Raw genomic sequence first — 13,526 nt, 5'->3', positions numbered from 1 at the left:
TACTATAATGGAATTGAAAAATTCACTAGTGGGGTTCAACAGGCAGAAGAAAGACTAAATGTTTCTTTAAAAAGTTTTTTAAAATGGATTTTTCTTAGATGGGGAGAGAAACATCAGTTTGTTACCCCATTTGTGTATTCATTCATTGGTTCTTCTGACGTGCGCCCTGACCGCGGAACCATAGCGTTGGCGTATCAGGGTGACACTAACCGGCTGAGCTACCTGGCCACAGCCTGAACTAAGTGAACTTGAAAACAAGACATTTGAAAGTACGTATTTTGCCATGTATAACATGCACTTTTTGCCCAGTTTTTTGAGGGAAAAATAAGGATGTGCATTATACATGGGCATAATGATTACATACTGTGAGTATAATAATCCTGGGTGTGATGCGCACAGAAACATAGGTGCACATTATACATGGCAAAGTACAGCATGTTACCAAACAAAAAGGGCGTTCATCTGCCTGCCACCACAAAAGCTCCACTGAGGCAGGTACTGGCATAAAAGGTGCTGTGTGATCTGGGAGAAGGGCAGACTCCCCATCTCAAAGCCCATCTCCTCAGCAAGGCCAAGACAAAAGCCAGTGTCCAGATTTCCTGCTCCAGTTTATTTTTTAAGATTTTGTTTATTCATTTTTTTGAGAGAAAGGGGAAGGTAGGGAGAAAAAGGAGAGAAACATCAATTTGTGAAAGGAACATTGATAAGCTGCCTCTCCTGCGTGTCCCAGCTGGGGATCAGGCCAGCGACCCAGCCATTGTGCCCTGACTGAGAATCGAACCAGTGACCCTGCATTGCAGGATGATGCCCAACCAACTGAGCCACACCACCCAGGGCCCTGCTCCAACTTAAAATACAGTCCTTTGAAGCCCGCAGGCAGTCTTGTGGTCATCCAGGTGGCCTCACTTGTTCCCAGCTGCTGTCTGTTTCAGACTCCCTCCTGTGTAGAGCTGCTGAGGCCACAAGGTCGCACGCTATGGTAAGAGAAAGGTACACTCAGCAAAAAGGAGACAGACTCCCTCCCGGGGGCCATGGGCCATGGGCCATGGGAAGAGAACAGGCGAGTCCACCATCAGAGTGCAGGTCACAAGCCAGCTAGCCAGGAGCAGGAGAGAGCAGGAGTTTCTTTGTTCCCCTAGGACTGTATTAACTTGGGTGTGGGACTGGCCAGGTGCTCTCAAAATGACCAATCAACTTCCCAAACTTTCCCTTGCTTTGTGTAGGTCCACCTCCCACCCCATTCCTTCTTTCCCCAGGCTAGACTGACAGGTTGCTTTGGTCCAGCACTGCCCCCTGCCACCATTTTGACTTCTGTGGTGCATGTGCCTGTCTTTCCCTGGTCCCACCCCCAATCTGATAGGTAGGGGAGGGCTTTCCATTTGCTCAGTGTAAGTACCTCCCCTTGCCGCCATCCTGGCCACAGGGGAGTCCAGCGCCCCCATGGCCTCCCCACAGTAACAATTAGTCTTTGGAACAAAATGAACAGAAAGGTGAGCAGAGCCTTGGGGACTTAGAGGCTCACCCAACAGCAGAGGAATACACATTTTTTTCCTCTAGTGCACATCAAACATTTCTCAGGATAGACCATATATTGGGCTACAAAGCAAATCTTAAATTTAAAAGCAACTCTAAATTTAAAAGATTTAAATCATACAAAGTATGGCTTTTAATCACAATAGAATGAAACTGGAAATCAGAAGGAAACTAGAAAACTCATAAGTACATGGAATTACACCAACACACTTGTAAGAAGTTACTGTCAAGAAGAAATCACAAAGCAAATTAGAAAATATCTTGAGACAAATGAAAATTAAAACACAACATAGCAAAACTAATGGGATGCACAGAAAACAACACTGAGAGAGAAATGTATAGTTGTAAATGCTTAAATTTTAAAAAGAAAGATTTCAGATCTACAGCCTAACTTTACACTTTAAGGAACTAGACAAAGAAAACTAAACCCAGAGGTAGCAGAAGATGGAGGAAGAAAAACAGTTGAGAAGAATCAATAAAACCAAAGATCAAAAAAATTGACAAACCTTTAGCTAGATTGACTAAAGAAAGAACATCCAGATAAGTTGGGACATTACTGACAGTTTTGTAAAAATAAAAAGGATTATAAGGATATTCTGAGGAACTGTGTAGCAACACATTGGATAACCTAGACAAAATGGACAAATTCCTAGGAACAGGACCTGCCAAAGGGAAATTAAAGACCAGTATCCTGTGAACACCGATACAAAAATCCTGGACAGTACACACAAACAGAATTTAAGAGCACATTGAAAGGATTATACCCCATGACCAAATGCACTGGTTCTTGTAATACAAGGATGGTCCAACAAACTAAATCAATATATATACCACACTAAAGAAATAACAGATTATTAGGGTTGAGGGGGACACCACACCATCTAAATGCAGAAAAAGCATTTGTCAGAATTGAACATTCTTTCATGGCACCAACCGCAAGCCCAGGCTCTCTGACCTGTGCTTCTGACTGACCAGCTGTAGGTTGGAGGTTCCAAAGATCCCCTGCTTATGATCAGTTAATTTGTCAGAATGGCTCACGGAAATCAGGAAAACGCCTTTTTTGATTTCTAGATTACTGATTTACCACAAAGAATGTTGGCGAGTATGCATCAACAGCCGGATGAAGAGATGGACAGGATGAGGTCCCGACCAGAGGAGTTCTGTTGGTGAGGAGCCAGGGGCCACACTGGCTCCTCACCAACAGAGTGGTTGCAACATTAGTGGTTGCAAGGTTAGGTTCCCCAGAGGGGAAAGGACTGGGCAGTCCTGTGTTCTTAGGGAGGCTCCATTACATAGTGGTTTTCAGAATATTCACAGAGTTGTACAGCCATCACCACAATTAATTTTAGAACATCATTGTCACCCCAAAATGATGAGCAAGCACACTCCATTTCTTGCCAAGCCTAAGCCCCGGGCAACCACTAATCTGCCTCGGTTCCTGGATTTGCCTCTTCTGTGCATTTCACAGAAATGAAGTCACACACCATGTGGTCTTTCGGGTCTGGCTTCTTTCACTTAGCATAGTGTTTTTAAGGTTCACCCATGCCATTTTCTCTTTGTTTTATTTAAACCTATTATGTACTTTAAAAAAAAAAAACTTGTATGTGCCCTGTTAGTCTTTCAACTTTTAACAGTTTTATTGGTATAATTTCTGTACCACAAGATTCACTGGTTTTGAAAGTGTGCAAGTCAGTGATTTTTGATAAATGAACTGAATTCTGCAGCTATCCGCCACGGGAATTTTAGGACACTCATCACCCTCAGAAGTTCCCTGTGTCCATTTGCAGTTACTCCCTGTTCCCTCCCCGACTCCCAGTGACCTACTCATCTGTTTTCTGTCTCTTACAGAATTGCTTTTCTGGACACTTCATATAAAATGAATCATATAATTTGTGTTCTTTTGTTTCTGGCTTCTTTCACTTAGCATAATGTTTTTGAGGTTCATCTGCGCGTCAGAAGTCTGTTCCTTTTCTTCACCAAATATTCCCTTTTTTGGATCACATCACATTTCATTTAACCATTCATTGTTTGCCGGGTATTTCTGTTGCTTCCCCTTGTGGATAAAGCAGCGTGAACATCGGTGTACACGTTTTTGACGGGACATACGATTTCGTTTCTCCTGGGCAAATATGGAGGAATAGATATTCTGGGTCACGTTGTAAATTTATGTTTAACTTTTTAAGAAACTGCCAATTAAGATCTCCTTAGCAGGACCTCTGTCCTAATTCCCCCCCAGTGGTAGATCTATCACAGATTCTGCCGGAGTCGCTTTGTACCCTTCTCTCATGGAGGCCTCTGACTGCACTGGTCAGGGCAAGTGCTGGCAGGGCCTGCTGCCCACCGTCCTGGCAGAGGGCGACTCCCTGCACCGTCAGCACGGGAGAATCCGACTTCTCCCTGTGTCTCTCTTTTCTGGTTTCCTGTTTTGGGTCATTCCCTCATTTAAGCGGCTTACTGCCTCCTTTGATTCCTTCTGCAGAAAAGGAACACAGAGACAAAAGTTTTTGATTCCTTGTTTGAAAATGCCTTTATTTTACCCTCACATGTGATAGGTTGGGCAGAATTTTAGACCTATAAGCTAGAAATTCTTTTCCCCTATAGTTTGAAGATCTTCCTCCATCTTTTACAAGCTCCCAACATTGTTGATGGTTCTTTGAAGGCACGTAACCTGTTTCTTTCTCCCTGGAAATTGTATTTTTGGTACATGTGCTGGCCACTAAGTGGACCTTTTATTTTGGAAACGCATGCCTTTCAGCTTAGGGAAAGAAACCACTAGTGTTTTGTTTCGTGTTTTGTTTTGTTTTTTTCTTTTCTCCTCCATATATTTAGTCTCTGTTTCTAGAACTCCTCTTATTGGAAGTTGGAGCTCTGGCACTAATATTCAGGTTTTTTAGTCTCTCCGGTTTGCCATCTCGTCGTCTTTATATTTTACTTCTAGGAAGTTTCTACTTGCGCCACATCTTTTAAGGAGCTTTTATTTTTGCTTTCATGTTTGCATTTATTTTTAAGAGAGCTTTTTCTTTGGGGGTGTTTTGTTCTATGGGTATAATATAGTCTCGCTTTGAGGATGTTAATGGTGTGTTTGTTTAACTTTTCATCTATCTGTACTCATTTCTTACATGCTGTTTTCCTTCGTGGCCTTGGTCTCTATTTATCTCATTTGAAGACTCTCCTTAGGTGGGTAGTCCTGGCCTGTCTGCTGCATAGGGCAGAGCGCCTTGAAGCTCCTTGGTCTCCCTGGAGGGTGAATCAACTGGACTGTCTGCACCAGGGATCTCCTCCCCATTTGGATCTTTTTCTTGGGCTGGCCAGATTTTCCCGTAAAGAAATGTTCATTCTGCTTGAAGGTGTGGGTTCTGGGAGCTTAGCAGAGAAGGAGCTGGGCGTCTACCCTCCCTTCCCTAAATGCAGAACGCTGACTTTCCACTGAACTTGCCCCACAGCCCAGCAATACCTGTTTTACCTCCTCATCAGTAACTTACCCTTTCGCTAGAGTGGGGGGAAGGGAGAGTCGCCTGACCATATCAAGTGCAGAGGATGGGGTCTGGGTCTGGGTGTGTCAGCGGTCTTCTCCCCTGCATTTTAATGTGAGAAATCTCAGATCTACAGAAAAGCTACAAGAATAGTACAATGAATGCTCACACAGCCTTTACCTGCATTCACCAGCTGATAGCATTTTGCCACAATTGCTTTCTCTACATAGGATTTTTTCCTGAACCCGTTGAGAGTGTGTTACTGATACGATGTTTTACAAGCAGTCTTGCAACATCTATTGTCAGAGAACGAGAACAGGCCCATAACAATCACAATGCGCTTCCACATGGGGAAAAAAACTTACTACACTATCATATTATATTTTTTAAAGTGTGCCCCAAAAAATGTTTTTTATAGGCTCTGGTTTTTGTTTTGTTTCTTTAAAACCACGATTTATTCAGATGTGACATGTCATATGTTCTTGCCATCTCGCTTTGTTCTTTAATCAAGAAGTGTCCTGGCTTTTTTTTCTTTTAATTGATCGTACATTAATGTCACTGACATATTTGAAGAGTCCAGGCCAGTTTTATAGAATGTCTTTCATTTTTGACTTGTCTATTTACTCATGATTAATTTGGTTGAGGCTTTTTTGTTTTAAACATCACAGATGGGATTTTTTACCTGTCACCATTAAATGTGTGAAATTTAAGCAGATTCTTGGACTGGGGGCTCATCTCCATCAGCTCGTTCACCTTTAGCGCCCACCTTGCCCCCAGCAGCTCTCCCACAACCTCGACCTTCATCACACAGCTCCGAGAGTTTTCCAGTTCAAACTTGGGCTGCTTCAGCATTTTGCCTTTTCTAACAAAGACGTTCTGGAGCAGGTGAGCAGATTGGCAGTCCTCTTCTCTGCATTTTCCAGTGTCTGGAGCCGGTTTGCTGACCACTTCTTTCAGGTCATCTGTGCCTCTGAGACCGTGATTTCTGTGATCTTCTGGATCTGGCGGACCAGTGGATGCCGAGCGTAAGAGGTCTTCTGAATCTGATTGTTGTGTTTTTAGTAAAACCAGCACAGAATAAATAGATGATGTAAGTAACCATCATAGTCTTGACATCAGCATGCGCTTCCATCGTGCTGCCGGGTTTTGTTGTTGTTTTCTTAAATTCTCACCCGAGGGTGTGTTTATTGGTTTTTAGAGAGAAAGGAAGGGGAAGAGAGAGAGACATCAGTCAGTTGCCTCCCATATGTGCCCTAGCCAGGGATCGAACCCACAACCTTTTGGCGTATGGGACGGCACTCCAACCAACTGAGCCACTGGCCAAGGCGGATCTTCCATTTTTTGACCCCAGAGCACATTTTGTCATGGGTATGATCTGTGTCATGGAAATGAGTCAGATAGTTTTTGCCCAGGACATCCTCAGTAATCAGCAGGAGCTTTCTAAGTGCAGCTTCATCATTCTGCACATCAGCCCTTGAGACCTTCTGATGTGATTCTGGTTCCTTGAGTTCTCCTGACTTGTGTTTTTCCAGTACTTCTTATATTGAACATAGCTGGTGCTTTCACATCACACCAGTCTTCCTTAGAAAATGGGTCAGCCACTTTCTTCTTGACTCCCCTTTTGCCACCTTTTGTAAGGTGCTTGTTCTTGCCCAACCTCCACGGTGGTGCTTCACAGTGAGACTTTTTAAGCGGGTCACAAAGTATCCCGCCAGGGGACACATGAGGTCGGTTTGTCCCATTATTGGTGATGTTAAATTTGATCACTTGGTTGAGCTAATGTATGCCTTCATTACTGTAAATGTTTTTTCCCCTTTCGAAATGAAGAACAGTCTGTGAAATAAGTACTGAATAAATCCAGCATGGTATTCTAGGTGTTCTCAAACACCTTAATCCCAGGTGTTTTATTTATTATTTGTAGTAAATGATATTACCTACAAAGAGCTTTCCTGTTTCATGGCACTACAAGATGTTCCAGGCTCCCCTTGTACTTCTGCTCCAGGCCTGGAGGTGGCCATTTTTCTAAGGAGGCCTGTTCCTTTTAGTGAGGGATGGTATTTAGAAACCAAGATCTGCGTGTTAGCTGTGCTCATAGTTACTTGGGTATCTTTGCATCTAGGCACTTTCATTGGATATAGCTAGAAAACCTTTTTTAAAAATATTAAATTCATACTTAGCAATACCTCTGATTCTGATTCTAATCCCCACTAGAGTTCTGCCTCTCCTCCCTCCGTCTCATGTTTCTGTCTCTCTTTCCCATAGTAACAAGCCTGGTTTCCAGCGTCCTCTATGTCTGTACTCATTTGGCCAGTCCTAAAATATACATTAAAAAATTCTGGAGTTACTACTCCTATACTACTACCAAGAACAAATCTGCTAGGTAAAGGCCAGGACTTCTTTTCATTTCTTTATGTTGTTAGGCTATTTCCCATGGAGGGTGTGTAGTCTGTTCTCTAGTCAAAAGTCATTAAGATTCTTCCTCTTTTCTTTTGTTGGATTATGTTAACATTTGATTGTCTTTGTACCCAGTTTTAGGACTGTCTCCTCATCCTGTTATTTTAATTTACTTTAACTTTGGTTTTGAAATATAAATGCATATACCATCAAATGCACCTCTTTACAGTCTACAATCTCATGGCAAGATTCAAAAATCATAGCTATGTAAAAGCATGTTCTTAGAAGTTCTATTTCCTATCCCTTTTCTCTGTTCCCACTTGCTTCCTATAGGTATTTTGAATAGTTTCTGGCTTTCCTGAGTTTTTGGTTTTGCTTTTTAAAAAATTATCACAAAAATAAGAAAATATGTGTATTTTACTTCTTTTTTTGTCCCTTTCTTAAACAGATATTTTACAGTGTATACTCTCTGCACTGTGATTTTTTTTTCCTTTTTTAATTTAACAAAATGCTATTGAAGTCACTCTATTAATTCATAGGATCTTTTAAATTATTTTTTACAGCTATATTGTACTCCGTCTTATGGCTGATCATACTTTAACCAGTATTCTGTGTATGGGCTCATTGCTTTGCAGTTAAGTATAATGCCACAATAAATAGCCTTGTGCATATGTATATCCCACCCCCCAAATTGTTGGAGATGCATCTTCATTGTAAATTCTTAAATGTTAAATTGCGGGGTCAGTGCATGTGTACTTTTGCTGAATATTACCAGATTCCTTATTTTTCCACTTTCAAAGCTACTGGCCTAGGATTTAGCTTTCTGGGCTCAAATAAGTTTAGAGTGATACTCACTTCTAAAATAAAACAATTTTGAGACTGACAAATACTAAAAACTTTAGAATAGGATACTAGGACAGCAGCATAAACAGGCATTGTCCCCAGGCAAATTACAAGGTGTAGCTACCTCTACGCTAATTACCACTTTGTCCTCTGTTTTCCAGTTTTTATAACTTTGTCATCCTGTTCCACGTTCTGTTTGTCTTGGGGACTATGTGCCTTTTAAAAAGTCCTGTTACTGTTGTTTTAATGAGTTTCAGGAGAAACTAGAGGTTAATAAATATGTTTGTTCAGTATTATATCTTTAACTAGAAGCTTCAAATTTCAGAAGTTTTCAGATCTGGACAGACTCATAAAGTTGCCCTGCCCTTTTGTAGGAAGGTGTGGTCTTGTAAAAGAAAGTAAAGCAAAAAAGAAGATGGTCAAGGTCCAGGAACAGGGTCCCAGAACAGGGTCCCGGAACAGGAGGGCAGCGAACGACCGGCCCCAGGACCCCGGCCACCCTCTGGCACAGACGGCAGCCTGTTCGCTCTGGTGCTCGGAGGCAGGGCATAAAAGGGGCTTTCTGAAAACAGAGTGGAGCCGGAGACTCTGATGCAGTGTTTTTTGAGTGTTTAACATTTGTATTGCTACCCTTTGTTATCTACTGTATAGCAGCTAAAAAAATTAATGGTAGCTATACAGAAAACCAAGTAAATTTTAAAATTGATGCAAATATCAACTGAGGGGAAAAGAAAGTTGTTAGAGACTTAGAATAACCTTAGTATCCTATTTGGCTCACAAGTGAAGATACATTATTACATTAGTCTACTGGCTTTAATTATGAAATTGGTTCTTCCCTGTTGGGAAGGAAGGTAAGAGCGTGTGTGAGCTAAACTGTTACCCACGGGAACACGAGTCAGCAGGCGCGTCAGTAGAGATAAAGGGGGACAGCTGGCTCTGGGAAACAGGTTAGGGCCGGGGGGCCGGGATGAGGGTGAGGGTGAGCAGGGCTTTCTGTTTAATCTTGTGACGAACGTGGGTGGGAATTGAGACCTGGGGTGAGGTATTCTACCCTCGTCAGTCTGCTGCCATATCTCAGTTGGCAGTTGAGACCCAAGGCCACAGCTTGAGTGTCATAGGACTATCCGGTGGCTTCAGGTCTTGTCAGGGGCAGTGACAGAAGATACGCCACTCCCTCTCTGAACTTGTGCCAGAGACATTTGTGGACCCAGAAGCAATAGAAGGGAGGCAGGCTTCGGAGCTTACAAGGCCGACTTTCTGCAGTGATTCTCTCTGTTGTGTTGTGTATGCATGTCCCCATGGGGAGTAAAGTGGGAGAACGAAAGTGCTCATATTGGTGTTTCAGAAACACAGGTCTCAAAACTCTGACAGAACAGAAACAGAGATGGCGGCCCCTGGGCCAGCCGTCGCGGAGCCTCAGTGGTGCTCTCATTAGCAAGGCCACCGTGGCCCTAACTGGGAGGGGAAAGCATCGGTTTGAAGAACAGGTATGACATAATGGAAATACCATTAGGGATTTCGTATTTTTAGGCTCTTTCATGTTAGAAATCCTGTCTTGGTAAGCAAGTGTTGTTTGACTTACCAAGTAACGTCCAGTTTTAGGCCATGATTCTAAACCTGTTCGGATGTCAGGGAGGGAAGTGACGTGTGTTCTGACAGCCTGGAGTGCTGGAGAGGCTCTAGTCCTCTGTCCTCTTTGGACAAGTCCTAGAAATGCAAATCAGAATCATGTTTTGTCTTTTATTTGCATGCCACTCCCTGCCTGGACTTAGTTTCCCTATTGGACTTGAGGTTCTTGAGCAGCCCCCACCTTTCCCTTGAGCCGTGTGCTGGGGAAGCAGAAAGCCTGATCCTCCAGTGGAGCTGAAAGCCAGGAGAGGAGGTGGATGCCCAGGGGGTCAGGTGGAGATGGGCTTCAGGTGGCCAAGCCGTGAGGCAGCGACTCAGGACCTGTGGACTTGGAGGAAGAGGGACGCCTACCTCCCGGTGTTCCACTTCTGCTCTCAGGCCGGTCTCCTAACGCTGTGAGCCTGCTCTCCCGCCGGTGAAGCATTTCCCTTTCCTCCTCTTCTGCAGCAGCAGGTCAGCCATGTTGGCTTCTCGTTGCTTCACATATCCTTCTGTGGGCTCCCACTCAGTCATGGCTGGAGCTGCTCTGAAGTCCTGGTGAGGACATCTGAAGAGAGAAGAGCCCCAGTGGCAGGACTTCATGCTTGGGCTTAGGGTTGGGTTACGCACTTGGACTCGGCCATCCCAGCCCTGTTCCCAGTCACAGCCAGTTGCTGGATGGAAGAGGAGGGCTGAGGAGGGTGTGTCGTATTGCTGAGGGGCAACAGGATCATCCACTGTTGTTCCCTGCCCACTGCTGTGTTCCCTGTGCCTGGGGCAGCGCCTGGCACGCCGAGGTGAAGAGGGACGGTGCGAGAGGGAAGGCTGCTTGGAGTGTGCAGAGCTGCATGGGAATCGGCTCGGCCATGAGAGCTGCCCACCCTCCAGCTGGCCTTAGTGGTGAAACGCTGTCTGGGTCTCAGAAGGAAATTCTCCATGGTCAGAGGTGGTCGTCGGGATCTCTAAGTGTGCTAATCCTTGCTCTGCCTCCTCCCCAGCTGCCCCCAGCTCCTGCTCCTCCAGCACACTTGGAAACCCCTTGTCTGTCATTAGTGCCATCTCCTTGGCCAAGCCCTTCCTCTTGCTGACAAAGGCCTGTGTACTGGCGGGTTTCCTTGGCAGCATGTAAGGGGCACCGAGTAAGTGAGTGGTGAGTTGGTCGATGTGGACCTTAGGACAGGAAGAGGAGTGACGGAAAAGAGAAGGGATCCAAATTACCCCCAAAGCACAGAGAAGCCTGCTTAGTCAAAGTAACTTCTTCCATCACCCCGGGCCCTCTTCCTTTAACTGTCTCACCAGTGGCCCCTCACCCACATGCTTCAGATGGCTTCTCCCTTGAAGAGTTGAAATCCAGGCCACCTGGCAAGCTCAGTACCCACGTCACTCCGCAGAGTACTCTCTTACCTTTCTTTCTCTTGCCCCTCTGTCCTACATTGGTGGGTTTTCACCCGGTGTGCCACAATAATTTTTAAAACATGCAGTACCTGACTATTTAGTCAAGGACACTGACCTCTTTTCCCTTAGATTGTCAAATAAAAATGACAACAGTCACTACAACAATGGCCATCCCGTGTGAATGAATCAAAATCACACTTTTTTCGGTCAGGTTGGCAGAAAATCCATTTTTGTGTGCACCACAGATTTTTGGCAATCAGTCTGTGTGTCGTGGGATGAAAAAGGTCAGGAGTCACTGTTCTGGGTCCCTGCAGGTCTCTGCAAGCACTGTGGCCTGTCCCAGACAGAGGCTGTTCTCGGTCTGGGAGAGAGGCCAAGACGCAAAGTGGAATCACAGGTCTTGCTCATTTGAGTAGACAGGAGGGAGATGTGAAATGTAGGCGTAGCTTCTGCTACACCCAAGCTTGCCCTCAAGCCTGTCCCAGACATGCCTGCCTGTGCCCAAGCTGTGCCCTCTGCTGGGAAGCCCTTCTGTCCACCTCCCTCATCCAAGTCCACCCTCCCTTGAAGGCCAGTGTGGACCTCCCTGATCCTCCGCCTGCCTGGGGGAAGCAGGGAGAGGGCTTCGTGGTGCTGTCCCTGTGCCTGAGTTGTCCGTCTCTGCCCAGAGCAGTATGCTCAGGAGGTGTGCATGGGGCACTCCGGTCCTAGAGAGAGGGTGTTGCTGGCCCCTGGGGCTGGGCGATGGACCAGAGCAGCTACAGCCTCAGGCACCTTCCGCAGGGGAAGCAGCAGATGAGGTGGTTGTGTTGGTGGTGAGGTGGTTCCAAAAGCCTTAAAGATGCTTCTCCTTTGGGGTCTTTGCTTTATGTTGAGCTTATCTCAGGCAGGGGTAGAACATTATATATGTTAGAATGATTCACAATCAAATGGCACCTGATTCCCATCACATAGCCTGAGATGAAGCTGGAAGTACTCCCTGAATACTTAGCGGGGAGAGAACCACATCCGGGAGGGCTCACAGCATAGCTGCCCAGGTCTCAGAAGGAAATAACGAGGCACAAACATTTCTGTACAAGTAATTCCTTCGCAGAGTAATGGAAGAATGCAAACAACCTAAACTTTTTTTTACCTATTGCCACTTTTTTTTAAGATTTTATTTATTTTATTTTTAGATAGATGAGAAGGGAAGGAGAAAGAGAGATAAAAACATCATTGTGTGGTTGCTTCTCATGCGCCCCCTACTGGGGGCCTGGCCTGCAACCCAGGCATGTGCCCTGACTGGGAATAGAACTGGCAGCCCTCTGATTTGCAGGCCCATGCTCAATCCACTGAGCTATGGCAGCCAGGGCTATTTAGAGTCTTAAGCTTACAAAGCAAATCCTAAAATAGAATATTTGATGCAATCCCAATATTTTTGAAGATTTATGTAGGAAAAAAGAGACTGAAGGGCGGACCTGACATAGAAATGGTTAATGTTTTTTTCTTTTCAAACCTGCATATTTTTCAAGTATTTCACATTGAATAATTGTTATATTATAATGAGAAAAAATAGATTATTATGAAATAAAAGCAGTTATTAGAGTCTGATACTAGCAGAACCAGATGGCTAGCGAAGCTTTAGTCAGTGGGGCTAATTGCCAGCCACAGAGTCAGGGAAGTGGGTTTATGGGACACCGCCCTACCCTGCAACCCCTTGCCCTTAATTCACCACGGTCCCCCATGCCACACCACACCCCTTGCCAAGCCAAATCACACCTTTGTATCCTTTGCCTCAGGCCAGCCGTGCACACGGAGGGCTCCAATGTCCCTGGTTCTGTCCGTGTGTAGCCGTGCAGACCCAGTTTGTCACTGTCTGCACCAGGTAGCCTTCACTGTGCACCAAGGTGGCCTCGTGCAGGCAGAGTGGGAAGGAGGGTGGCTCAGGAGGGACATTGCCTCTGGCTGTTCCCTACACAGGGGGTTGGAGAAGCCCAGAGAGAGGCTGGAAGGACCGCCCTGCAAGTTACTCGTAAACCACAATACATAAGACTGGAATTCTTCCTAGTCTTCAGCTTCCTGCTAACACTGCCAACCGTGCCTCAGGGCCTGCTGCACACAGGGCCTATGCCAGGCGCAGGGAGCCCGGCAGCAGTGTACTGAGGCCCAGTGCCGAGAGGGTCACACACAGCAGTTCTCCCTTTGTGCTCACGGGAGGCTCCCAGGCAGTCTGAGGCGGGAGGGCAGCCAAGGGTCTGGGAGAAACCTCAGTGCGGCCTAGAGCTCCTGAGAGAGGGTCAG

The 13,526-nt window shown here is 45.4% G+C and overlaps 1 protein-coding gene across 2 annotated transcripts in view; it reads left to right on the top strand.

Moving 5' to 3' along the window:
• The window catches only part of DGCR2 (DiGeorge syndrome critical region gene 2), a 65,055-nt gene that overhangs the window by 29,118 nt on the left and 22,411 nt on the right, over positions 1-13,526 (top strand). The gene's annotated exons all lie outside the window — the stretch shown is intronic.

The sequence above is a fragment of the Phyllostomus hastatus genome, unplaced genomic scaffold (genome assembly GCF_019186645.2).
Source record: "Phyllostomus hastatus isolate PE091 unplaced genomic scaffold, TTU_PhHast_1.1 phas_scaffold_387, whole genome shotgun sequence".
NCBI lineage: Eukaryota > Metazoa > Chordata > Mammalia > Chiroptera > Phyllostomidae > Phyllostomus > Phyllostomus hastatus.
The sequence above is the reverse complement of the archived record's forward strand: the minus strand, read 5'-3'. Positions and strand labels throughout refer to the sequence as shown.